The sequence below is a fragment of the Panthera uncia genome, chromosome D4 (genome assembly GCF_023721935.1).
Source record: "Panthera uncia isolate 11264 chromosome D4, Puncia_PCG_1.0, whole genome shotgun sequence".
In the NCBI taxonomy this organism is placed as follows: Eukaryota; Metazoa; Chordata; class Mammalia; order Carnivora; family Felidae; genus Panthera; species Panthera uncia.
The window spans coordinates 36,079,712-36,093,472 of NC_064807.1; positions in this window are offsets into that span (position 1 = coordinate 36,079,712).

The window sequence follows — 13,761 nt, forward strand, 5'->3', positions numbered from 1 at the left end:
AGGGTGGGTGATGGGTATTGAGGAGGGCACCTTTTGGGATGAGCACTGGGTGTTGTATGGAAACCAATTTGACAGTAAATTTCATATATTAATAAATAAAAAATAAAAATAAAATAAAAGTACATATTAGATACCAAAAAAAAAAGATTTTCAGAAAAAAAGCTGGCAATTCCAAACAATAATAATGTAGATAGTTATATTTAGTATTAGACTAAATAACTTTGAACTACCTAGATTCAAATGCCAATTTTATCTCTTCCTACCTCACTGACCTTTCCTCATCTATAAAATAATAGAGTTGAAAGGAATAAATACCACTTTAACAAGAGTGCTTTCTATTTATTGAAACATAGCTATGATTTGTATAAACAAACTCCATATTATTTGAAATTGTTTGTTACCTACTCAAGGTGAAATACGTAATTTCTTTTTAATCAGAAAGATTTCTACTTTTGTCTTTTTATTTTTTTATGTTTATTTATTTAATTTGAGAGAGAGAGAGGGGGGGGGAGAGAGAGAGAGAGAGATGACTGCACAAGTGGGGAAGGGGCAGAGGGAAGGAGAGACAGAATCCCAAGCAGGCTCCTCACGATCAGTGCAGAGTCCAATGCTGGGCTTGAAATCATGAAATGTGAGATCATGACTGAGATCAAGAGTAGGACACTTAACCCACTGTGCCACCCAGGCACCTCATAGAATTTATATCTTTGAAGAAATATATTCACCTATGATTTATTTTTTATATTCTATTTTAAGACAAGCCAGATGACTTGATGTGAGTACTAGAGTAACCACTGACATATTTTGCAGTAAGTTCAGAAGCAGAAGACTGAAGAAAACTGCTCTAAGAATCATCTGTTCCATCAAACTGTCTTCATGTTTTGAATATATCTTGGAAGTTCACTGAGCAAATATTCAAAACATAAAGTTCTAGCATTTTATTACTGTGAATTATAATACTAAATGGAGGTTTTTGATAATCATAGTTATTAGACTCCCTATGGTAGTCATGGGACTTCTTTAATAGCTCAGTATTTGTGGTTCTCATTAAAATTTTTGTTCTGGAAAATGACCATTGAGTTTGAAAAGGCTCAAGAGACCCAAAGTAAATACTCTAAAATATGTGCTGCTTTGTTGTTTAAAATTACTAATAAACATATATTGAATACACTATAACTTACACTAGCTGTTTTTATGAGGGAAAAATATAATAGTAAAATTTTCTATAGCCAAAATTATAAAATGTTTATTTGTCATGTCATAAATTGTTTATTATAGGAGCATTAACAATCCTCTTGGATTTATTATGATCAAATCACATGTCATTTCTGCTTTTTAAGAATTTAGTGTTTCTAATGGGCTTTACGTTTTTTAAAATTTATTTATTTATTTTGAAAGAGACAGAGAGAGTGTGATGGGGGGAGGGGCAGAGAGAGAAGGAGAATTCCAAGCAGGCTCTGCCCAGCCCACGCAGAGTGCAAGGCAGAGCTCAAACTCACCAAACTGAGATCTTGACCTGAGACAAAAATCAAGAGCCGACACCTAACCAACTCAGCCACCCAAACACCCCTCTAACGAACTATATACTTTTCTTAACTTCCCAACAGATCTTGCTGAGAGTACCTAAAAAAAATAGCCACGCATCCTTCTTGTATACTAGCCTTTTGTTTCATAGCCAGGTTCTTGAGAATGGCATACAGAACCCTTCAGAATCTCGGTTAGCCTATCTCCACAGGTTTCTCTTGATAATCTCTTTCAAGATATTGTATTCAGCCCTATCAAATTACTGCTATTCTTAACACCTCATGCTGTTTGCTGCCTCCTGTCAAATGCTTGTTCTCTGTAAGTATCACCAAGACAACCTGATGATAAGGTGAAGCTGTGTTTATTTTTAGCTGGGTAAAGGAGATGGCTACTGGACAGAATTCTTAGCAGAATCTCAAAAGGAAGGACAAACTCAAGATATTTAAGAAGTTTCAGAGTCTGGTTTAAGTCAAGGCTTTTAAAAGGAGGGCTTGATAAGGATTAGATACATGTTATGTTAAACAGTTTGAAACTGGTAGCCCCGGCAAGGCAAGGATTTGGAGGTGAGGGTTTAGAAGAATATTGAGAAGAAAATTGTCAATTGATTCTATCTATTGGAAAGTTGTACGGTTTGACATTTATTTAAATTTTTTCTCCCCAAGTCCCTTAAACATAGAAAAAGGTCATTTGAAACTTGTATCTTCTCTAAAGTTTCTAGGAATATGAAGATATGTTCATCTTGAAAACAGGGGACTAGTAAAGTCATGTTGGTGAATACAGCCAAATAGTATAGCTAAGTCAATGTAGTTAGTAAGCTGTGTGGCTATAGATGGTTTCTGATTTTCATTCTATCTGCAAATATCTCTCTGTCCTTCTAGGATGCTTGCCTTTAGAAGTTTTGGGAAACTTCTTCCATTTTTTTCTCCTGCAGTGGTCCCTCATGAAGCACTGACGATATTTTCACTTGTGCTACTATTGTCCTTACTGCTCTCCCTTATCTTCTGAAACATTGTAAGACTACATGATATTTAAGAGAATTTGTGTCGGCAAGAAAAATGGTTTTACATTTAATTATTAGCAAAATCAAATTTTGGACTTACATTGCTCAAGCCTCACGAAGGGATAAGCTACCACAACAATTTTCTTAAACATCCATTTTGTCCATTTACTTGACATACTATCATCTTAACCTAACAAACAAATAAAAAGTGCCAGAATATTTTCTTTTATTCAGAATTACTACAGTAGCTTCTTATCCTTCTCCGTCCTACACCATCCTCACTCCCAGTCTCCTGTCTTTCCTCCCAGTCATTCCCAACTGCAGGATTTCAAAGAAATACATTGGCATCATAGATTTTTTTGTGCTCCCATGCTTGGAGTGTCTGTGGGAATAGGATTGTTGGGGAATAAGTAAATAGAAGTAGATTTCGTTTTTGAGGGCAAGGGGAACAAAAACTTGATACTTTTTTCTAGCCATGCGTGAATCTCTGTATTGTGAATACTGGGTTGCAAGCTTATATCTGCCAATAATCAATGAAAAAGCCTTGAAAGAAGGGATGAGTTCTTATTGATATTATAAATAAAAGTGTCTTGTATGTTTTTAAATGTTAACATAAATAGGATAAAGTTTAGAAATTTGCCTTTTTCACTTATTATTACACTGGAAAGCTCTATCCATATTGTATATAATGATTGAATTTATGTGTTTAATTGTACTAAGCAGCAGAACATAAGAATATACCACATGTTAACTAATAATTTTCCTTGGAAGTAAAACATCAGATTGACTTTCATTTACCTTTTTTAAAACTTAAAAATGCTGAAATTCTCATCCCTTTATGTCTCCCTAAGCACATGAGCTCGAGGACACTGCAAGTGAAATTACTAGTCTTCCAATAGATGTGTTTTCAATTTTTAACTGAGATTACCAAGTCGATCTCCAAGGTGATCGTACTAATAATGTTCATTCCTACCAGTTTTCACAGCGGTAGATGAAAATTTAAATTTTTGATCTTCTTTTCAATCCTCATTGTGTAAAATGGCACATTATTTCTTTCTCTTGTGAGTTACTCATTGTTTATAAGTTCTCCCCGTATGCTTCTTGTGTTTTATTTGTAGGCTTATTAATTATATAATTATTTTAATGATGGTGTAGTTACATTTATCTATATTGTCAGTTGAGTTATTTGCTTTCTAGGATATGATGATGATGATGATGATGATGATATTAACTTATGTGATAGGAAAGCCTGCATGGAGTGAGATAATGATAATTTTTTTTCTGCTTAAAATCAATGCTTTCTTCACAACTTATAGTGTCACATCCATCGTATCATATGGCTGTATCTATTCAAGCTTGTCTATTCTCTTTAATTAGTCTAATATTATCTGTGTGCATGGATGTCAACATATTTTAACTCATAACTTTTTAATGAGATTTATTATTTAATAGGAAAAAATCTCCTCTCACTAATCTTCATTTTGCTTTCTTGTATTTGCTTGTCTGCACTTTAACTTTATTCTACTATATGGATTTTGCGTTCTCTTTTGAGTAATTCCATGAAATACCCTTAATAAGAACGCTTAATTTCAAAAGAATTTATATATTCTTATTCATAAATGTTGTATACAAATTTTATTATATATTTTGATATATATATCAAAATATTCTGATAATATTTTTTAAACTTATTCTTAAAATTCTTAAAATTGCATAGTTTTGGATGCATTTATTCCTAGGCCTATTTTGTTTTTATTCAATAATATTTTTTGCTATCGTTAGTATTTTTTTATTAAAGTGTAGTTAAAACACAATGTTACATCAGTTTCAAGTGTACAACATAGTGACTCAACAACTGTTTAAATTTTGCTATGCTCATCATCATTTATTATTTATTACCCTATAGGTTTTTGTAAGATGATCATATATCTAATGGCAGATTTTCTTTAATGACATGAAATATGGGATTATTTTTGGAACTTTTCTATTGATATGTCTTTATTACCTACAGTTTAAAAATCTGTCTTTCAAGTAGTTTTGTCTATCACTTTTGACTTGTCTTACTATATTGAATAGAGCTTCTTGCAATACATTTAAAATTAAGCATGCTTTTAGAAACCGTATATTTTCCACAGATTTAACATAAATAGTTCCTAAATTTTCCCTTTATACGTTAATCTTCTGTAGGTTTTTGATAAATTTGTCATGTTTAAAAAGCCTCCTATATTCCAAGCTTGATTATTTAAAAAATATATTATGAATGACCATAAAGAAGCAAAACAGCAAAATGTTAATTGTGCAAATTATGGACTCATGCTGCCAGCCTTCAAATCCTGCCCCTACTAGCCTTGTTACTGTTACATGTTACTAACCCCTCTGTATTCAGTTATCTCAACTCTACAGTACATTTCTCAAAAATTAATGCATTTGTTAATGGTTTTTAAGATGTTTAGAACTCTATTTGGCACTATTTGCTAAATAAGTGTGAGCCACATAAATAAATGATACATTTTGCTGTATCTTTTGAGGTCTTATTTTTTCTCCTATCTATTCACATTAAGAATGACATTATAGACTTTCCAATGCGGAAACTCTCTTGGGTATTTTGTTTTCTAAACCCTATGCTTACTCTTTTACTTGATTAATACTTCATTAATTCCTCTTTCTATTGTCCATATTCATTTGGATTTTTCAAAATTGTTACTTTTATACTAACTATTGCTCCTTGCATGCCAATTTTTTTCTTCTGTATTCACTTCTTTCTGAGAAAGTACATAGTCAATAGTTCTTTCAAAGATTGTAATAATAAACTATCTCAGTATGTCTTTCAGAAAAATAGAACTGGATATGCTAAGTGAAATAAGTCATACAGAGTAAGACAGATACCATATGTTTTCACTTTTATGTCCAGAGAAACTTATCAGAAGACCATGGGGGAAGGAAAAAAAAAAGTTAGAGAGGGAGGGAGGCAAACCATAAGAGACTCTAAAAACTGAGAACAAACTGAGGGTTGATGGGGGGTGGGGGAGAGGGGAAAGTGGGTGATGGGCATTGAGGAGGGCACCTGTTAGGATGAGCACTGGGTGTTGTATGGAAACCAATTTGACAATAAATTTCATGTTAAAAAAAGAATTTTATATCAACTCTTGTTTTGTACTTGGAAGATATTCTCCTCTGACATCTCTTTTTATTGATGATACTACTGACAATGGTATGTTCCTTCTTTGCTATTCTTTAAGACTTGTTTCTTTTATTTGTATTTGAATTTTAATGTGTGTCAGTGAAGATTAATATTGGTTTATCCTTCATGGTTCTAACTTGCTTCTTTTCTAAGATCTATGTTCTTCTTCAGTCTTGGAACTTCTTGATATTATTTCTCTCTCATTTAATATTTTTTTTGATTTTGGAATTGTTGGCAGATGTGCTTTGGAACTTCTTATATCTCCATCTATTTGGTATTTTCCATGGCTTTTTCTCTCTGTACTATGTTGTAAGGAATCTCCTCAGACCTATACTTAAATTTATCTTTAATTATTTCTAAACCCTATGTAGTATTTTTCCCAAGTAGTTAATGGAAATGTGGGTGTATGTGTTTTAAATTCATTAAGTATATTTGGATAGATTATTCAGCTGACTATTATTTTTAAGAATATTCAAGTTATCTTACTTTCCTTGGTTTCTTATGTCTTACTATGTTGGACACTTTATTTTTTTTTAATTTTTTTTTAACTTTTATTTATTTTTGAGACAGAGAGAGACAGAGCATGAACGGGGGAGGGGCAGAGAGAGAGGGAGACACAGAATCGGAAACAGGCTCCAGGCTCTGAGCCATCAGCCCAGAGCCTGACGCGGGGCTCGAACTCACGGACCGCGAGATCGTGACCTCAGCCGAAGTCGGACGCTTAACCAACTGAGCCACCCAGGCGACCCTATGTTGGACACTTTAAACATGATTATTGAGAATATTGAATTTATAATCTGTTATGTCCAATTCTTCCTTTGTGTGTGAGTATGTGTATGTTTGGGCATGTGTGTGTGTGTGTGAGTAAGTGTGTGCATACTCATCTTCATGATGTCTTATTTATTCAAGTTCTCTGTTACTTAAAGTTATGCCCTCCTCAGTGAGGTGTTTTGTTGTTGTTTTTGTTTTTATTTTGTTTTGTTTTGTGATGAATGGCATATCATGGGTTGTGGGGCTATCCCTTGAAAATATGTTAGTGCTTGTCACTGCTAAGTCTATATGAATTTTCCTAGTTCAGAACTCATTTTGAGGTTCATCTCTCAATTTATGTCCCTGCCTACCACATTAATGTATTTATAATTACCTTATAACTGAGCATAGTGTCATACTCGGTTTCCAAATTCTCCTGAAAAATTTTTGTCTACTCAAGGCCCTACATGAGCCGCAGGTTTCTTTTGTTCCTCCACTTAAGACTCAGCAAATGTTTTCACCTCTGGATCAGTCCTTTGTGACTTCCAGCTATCTACAATTATCTCAGTTGATACCTTTTTTTTTTTTTTTTTTTTTTTTATCAGTATTGGAGTTACTTCCCCGCCATACTTCTAAGACATGAATTCCCTAAGTGTGGCCTTGCTCCCTGGAGGTCTTGAGACCTCTTTAGAGGGTCTGTGAGATCAAAACAATATTCATTTGTTCCCTTAAAATTGTCAGATATGTTTCTACATCACATATGATACCTACACTGATTGAATTATAAAAGCATATAAGGGAATACAGCTATAGTTTATTAATCTAAACATGAAAGAAATTTGCACATTTAGGTGGTCTTTAAGATGAATCACTGCTCTGGAGCACGCCCTAAGCATTAAGGGTCATGCCTGGGTCTAATTATGGTACAAGCACCTGGATTTTTGTTCCTTTAGAGTTCTGACTTTGAGATTCTTTTTTTGGGTCTTCATTGGAGATTTATCTTTTCTGATTTTGAGTTGCAGAACTTATTAATTGTTTTTCTTGCAAGCATTATTATATGTGAGAAATAGGAGAAGAGAATTAATTTATCAGTTTAGTCTGCCAAATTAACTAAAAGTGGCCACAGTCATTTATCTTAATTTCTCCCACCCAATCCAATTCTATCTTCATTTTTCCCAGCGTTGGCAGTATTCTGCATAAATGCCATCTGACTAATTATAGACAAATCTTAATGTAAACAAAGCTCTGGTTAGAAAGGTATTTTCACTGAATAAAGTTTTTTTTTTCAGAATATCAAGAAAGTTTGACAACTTCATTCCACCTTATGAATATATTGACTTAATCACGTTTTATGACTAGATCAAGAAGACAAAAATTAGATTTAGAGATGAAAGAAATAAAATATACAGACACTACCAGCATTCTTTCTAATTCTTTTTGAAAAACAATAGGCATTATCTCCAACCTTGATAATACATAAAGTTGAAGTGATTGATATGTGTGTTTCACTTACATGGCTCTCTGGCAGAGAGAGTATATCAGCCTTTTGTTTGGCACTTAAAAACTTGAAGTTTTCTCTACTACTTAGAATATCAAAGTAAGATACAGATATGAAACATAATGGCTTCCCAATATCCCTCTTCTGTTTCCTGTGGACCGTAGGTGAAGGTAATGGTCAGTATTTCCATGAGGTGAGGAATCAGGACAAGGTGACAAATTATCTTAAGTTTCCCATGCCAGCCACAGAATTAGCACTGACCATTTACCATCCTGGGAAATGCCATAGCTCAGCCATACCAATGTGGTTGGTACCCTAATCTGGCCATAATCAGCAGGGGCTATCATGTAAGACAACAATCATGCTATTCAGCAGCAGTGATGTTCAAGTCTTACCCTGAAATTAATTTGAGCCCTGGGTGGCAGGCTGACTTCTTAAATGTTTCCTAAGGTTTCTGCCCTCCAGAGTCCACACCAGTGTAATCACCTCTGTTTGAGTGTGGGTAGAGCCTGCAAACGTGACGGGATTTTACCCCCCTGATTATGTTGTCACATATGGCAAAAGGAATCATTTAATTATGAAATTAAAGTCTCTGATAAATTGACTTTGAGTCTGCTCTAATCTAGTGAACCCTTAAAAGAGTCAGGAAGCAACAGCAGACATTCTCTTGCTGGCTTTGAAAAAAGCAAACAGCCATGTTGTGAACTTTCTATGACAGTCCTGTTGTAAAACACTGCAGGTAGCCTCCAGGAGTGGGTGTTCCTGGGATAATACCCTACAAACGGTTCTGGACCTCAGTCAGATGACAAGGACATGAATCCTGCCAACAACTTGGGAATTTAGAAGAGGATCCTGAGAGTGAGGTGAGAGTTACAGCACTAGCTAAACTTGCTTTCAGCCTGGTGAGACCCTGAGCAGAAAACCTAGTTAACTGTATGCACACTCTTGACCCATGCAAACCGAGATACTTAATTTATTTGTAAGTTGTTATACAAATGGTAATTTGTTATGCAGTAATAGAAAAATTACACATCATGTATGGTGTGCGTGGGGTGCATACATTTTTCTTAAGCCCTGCACTGCTGATTACGTACTTTGCCTTGATTTCACTGTCTGTACTAGGAATTTTTTTTTTAATATTTTCCCAAGAACCTGCTGTTAGGAAATGGTTTACCAAGAATTACATGCTGATATTTTGAAAAGTTGTAGTAAATTACAGAGGATACAATTTATGTTCAACATCCTTAGTAGAAAGAGGGAGATTAAAATCAGTCATTACATTTTTTTTTTTAAATTTTTTTTTTTCAACATTTTTAATTTATTTTTGGGACAGAGAGAGACAGAGCATGAATGGGGGAGGGGCAGAGAGAGAGGGAAACACAGAATCGGAAACAGGCTCCAGGCTCCGAGCCATCAGCCCAGAGCCTGACGCGGGGCTCGAACTCACGGACCGCAAGATCGTGACCTGGCTGAAGTCGGACGCTTAACCGACTGCGCCACCCAGGCGCCCCTACATTTTTTTAAAAATGTACTGGTTAACAGTTATTATCAAGATTTGTAGGAGCTATAGAGATGAAAATGACAGTGGTGACCTTTGGTCACAGTTGTGATCAATGACAGTTGTGAGCTAATGCTTGTTCCTAGAACAAAGGCACATGGTAATAAAAAAAAAAAAAATGAGCTCCAAAGACAAGATAAAGTATTAAGAGGCACGAGATTAATTTTATATACATTTTGGAAGAGAGATTTTATTGAGTTGTTGAGAAATACACAGAACTTAAATATATAGATGGATAATGATGCACTGTGGATAATGGTGCACTGTCAGCGGCTGTGGGCTCAGAGAGGAACATTTGAAACTATAACAACAGCTTGTACCAGAGAAGGGATGGAATGCTAGGCATTTTTGAATAATTATGAACAAAACATCAAATCTCTAATCTGTTATTTCATTCCATTTTATATCATATATATTTTTAAATTATACGTTTTTTAACATTTAAATGAAGATGTGTTTATAGACTACGAATCTTGTAGAGGAAAATGACATGGGTACTTTATAAAATAAGTAGTTGGTTCCTAAATAAATTGGAAACTACTGCATTAGTTTTATCAAGATCTTGTCATAATAAAAACTATGTTGTAGTATTTTATATCAATCACATAGTGTTTTTATTATCATTATATTGTCCAAAGTTCATTAAAAAAAATAAAGTAAAACAATGGAAACTCTCTTTAGATATCGAATGCATCTTCTGATATACCTATTTTTATTTGGTTGTTTTTTTGGGACACCAGAAGATGGCTAAATCCTGGATCAATTTGGAAATAAGAAACAGTTCTGTTTCTGGGAACACTTCAACTAAAACTATAACATATATCTTCCTGGGTAAATTGCTAATGAGTGGTCTCAGATCAGTCAGCATTTATCACTGGAAAAACAAGCTTCTTTAAAAAAGAATAAGGTCAACTTTTGTGGAAAACTATAATTGCTTTGAAGCATGCTCTATGCAAATGTATAGTGGGGTAAAGGCTAATATAAGGACTATCCAGGAATCAATCTGAATTTTCAAAAAACCGACAACTGCTCTTTTCAGAGAAAGTAATGTTAAAAATTATAGGTCATTTCCAATGAAAATCAAAGTTTTATGTGTTGAGTTAGAAGGACATTAGAAGACAGCAGAAGACATTAATTTGGAGCAGGAGAAACTCAGATTCTATGCATTACCATGTAATCCAATTAAGTCACTATTTCACATTTGTAAAAATTTGTATTACTACTTAGATTTTTACATAAGAATGAAATGAAAACTAAATGTATATTACATGTTCTAGGTGAGTACTCATTTCTATTATATTATTAAAAGTAATTTTAAAAATCATTTTATCAATATTAAATTATAATAATAAGCATCATGAAAATTCAGGGAGGCCTATCTGCTATTTAATCTGCAACATATATTATTTGAATATTGATTCAATAGCTATGTTGAATGGGGAAGACATGTCACAGAATAAAATTTTAACTAAGTTTAAAATTGTAGAAAATTAGAGGAGAAAATGATAGCCCTTTGATTCCACAAAGGCTAACAACAATTTCAAATCTGAAGAAGAAATTTAGAACCAACATTATCTCTGGAACCTCCTTGGTGGTATCCATAAATACGCCTGAGACCTATTATCATACTCTGCAGTGTGAACAGAAATCAGTACTTGAGTAGCAGAGATAGAAGAATCTCACTCAAGAAAACAAAAAAGAGACCTAAAGAGGTTAGACTGTTTTTTGAAGAGTGCAGATTAGAAAAACAACAAAAACAACACAACATAATCTTCATAATCATGGTCGAAAATATTGTTCTCAAGCTATGGAAGTTATGAGAATCACAGGAGGAGAAGATTGACTTACCATTCTTATAAAAATTATTAAATAAATAAATGAAATGCTAATCTGCTTGACTCCGGAAGCACCCCTCCCTTTGCTTCCCACACACACAAAGCACAGGGACTCATGGATAGAGATCTACATTCAGCACCTGGGCAAAAAAAAAAAAAAAAAAAGAATAAAAAAAGCATAAGATGGCAAGGTAGGAGTTATGGATGCAGGATTCAAATGGCTGATTAGTATCGGAGAATTTTGGAGAAATAAACGTGTGTTTGCAGTAAAGGATTATAGCTGTACCCTTCAAAATCTTGGTATTTCTCTGGGTGAATCAAAGCTGAAACCATGGGCTTATGATGATTTTTTTTTAAATTTATTTATTTTGAGACAGAGAGAGAGAGAGAGAGAGTGCACGCGCGCGCAAGTGGGGGAGGGGCAGAGAGAAAGAGAGAGAGAATCCCAAGTAAGCTTTGCACTGTCAGCGCTGAGCCGCACACGGGCTCCATCTCAGAACGGGTGAGATCATGAACTGAGCTGAAATCAAGAGCTGGTCGCTTAACCAACTGAGCCACCCAGATGCCCCATGATGATCTTTTGAGAGAGCTACTATTATTTTTGACCCTTTGTAAATGATGAAATGGAAGCAGAGGCATGTTTGTTAGTTTGATCTAAGTCACACATTTTGTAAGTAATTGAAATGGGATGAAAATCCAGGGAGTCTAACTGGAAAACTGAGGCCCTTATCAAGTAATCTGTGAAAAGAATGAGGAAAAACATAAAATTGGAGTGACAGGAGTATGAATATCCTCCTAAAATTAGTCCCAGTAGAAACAAGAGACACTAAAGCAAAGCAGTAATCAAATAAGTAAGAATGAAATTTTCCCCAAAGTAGGAGAAAACAGAAGATCTCTGATGGAAAGTGTCTATGGCGTTGTAAGCACATAGACACAGGATATTAAAATTTAAGTATATCTAAAATAAGAGAAATTTTCAAAACTTCCCAGAAAGAGAAATATGGGTCATAAATAAATCCATGAAAATCAGATTTCTAGCTGTAATAAAACTGTAATGTTTTAAAGTTTTATAAACTTTTATAACGTTTTCTAAAGTTTTATTATAGAATTTTATGTACTGCTGAACTATATTACCTTTCAAGATCGACTATAGGTATCAGACTCCATGGTTCTTTGACTTGCAGAGCTTTAGAACCACCAGTTCCCCATGCTGTGACCCCCCGAAAACACAGTGATTTAACTTAGGTATAATTCTTGCATTATTTAGAAATGCATATTTTTAAAGTAATTATGTAACTAGAATATGATTGGAATAAATTTATATAAATCATTTCTCAGTAGTGTCATTTCTGTTAGAATTTTGAATCTCTTACTGATATTATGAATTATTAGGGAATTTATCACCTCTTTTAAATTGAGTAGCAGTGACTACAGCTGCCATGCAATGAATGGAGGATTTACTTAAACTCAAAATAATATGTATTTTGTAATAGATTTACCTGTATTGGGCTTAATTGCTCACTACCTTATGTGAGATTGAAGCAGAAGTAGCATAGAGTACAACTATTCAAATCTTTTAACAAGTCTTATCTGGCACTTGAAGACAATTCTCAAAGCATTTGATTAACTATATTACTGTATTTCCTAATCATAATTCTGAGGATTAAAAAAATACGTAGATTCCTGAGATTATTATTCATTTTTGAGATCTCCAGAGTCTCAAGTATTTTTTTTTTAATATATGAAATTTACTGTCAAATTGGTTTCCATACAACCCCCAGTGCTCATCCCAAAAGGTGCCCTCCTCAATACCCATCACCCACCCTACCCTCCCTCCCACCCTGCCCTCCCTCCCACCCCCCATCAACCCTCAGTTTGTTCTCAGTTTTTAACAGTCTCTTATGCTTTGGCTCTCTCCCACTCTAACCTCTTTTTTTTTTTTTTTTTTTTTTTTTTTTTTCTTTCCTTCCCCTCCCCCATGGGTTTCTGTTATGTTTCTCAGGATCCACATAAGAGTGAAAACATATGGTATCTGTCTTTCTCTGTATGGCTTATTTCACTTAGCATCACATTCTCCAGTTCCATCCACGTTGCTACAAAAGGCCATATTTCATTTTTTCTCATTGCCACGTAGTATTCCATTGTGTATATAAACCACAATATCTTTATCCATTCATCAGTTGATGGACATTTAGGCTCTTTCCATAATTTGGCTATTGTTGAGAGTGCTGCTATAAACATTGGGGTACAAGTGCCCCTATGCATCAGTACTCCTGTATCCCTTGGATAAATTCCTAGCAGTGCTATTGCTGGGTCATAGGGTAGGTCTATTTTTAATTTTCTGAGGAACCTCCACACTGCTTTCCAGAGCGGCTGCACCAATTTGCATTCCCACCAACAGTGCAAGAGGGTTCC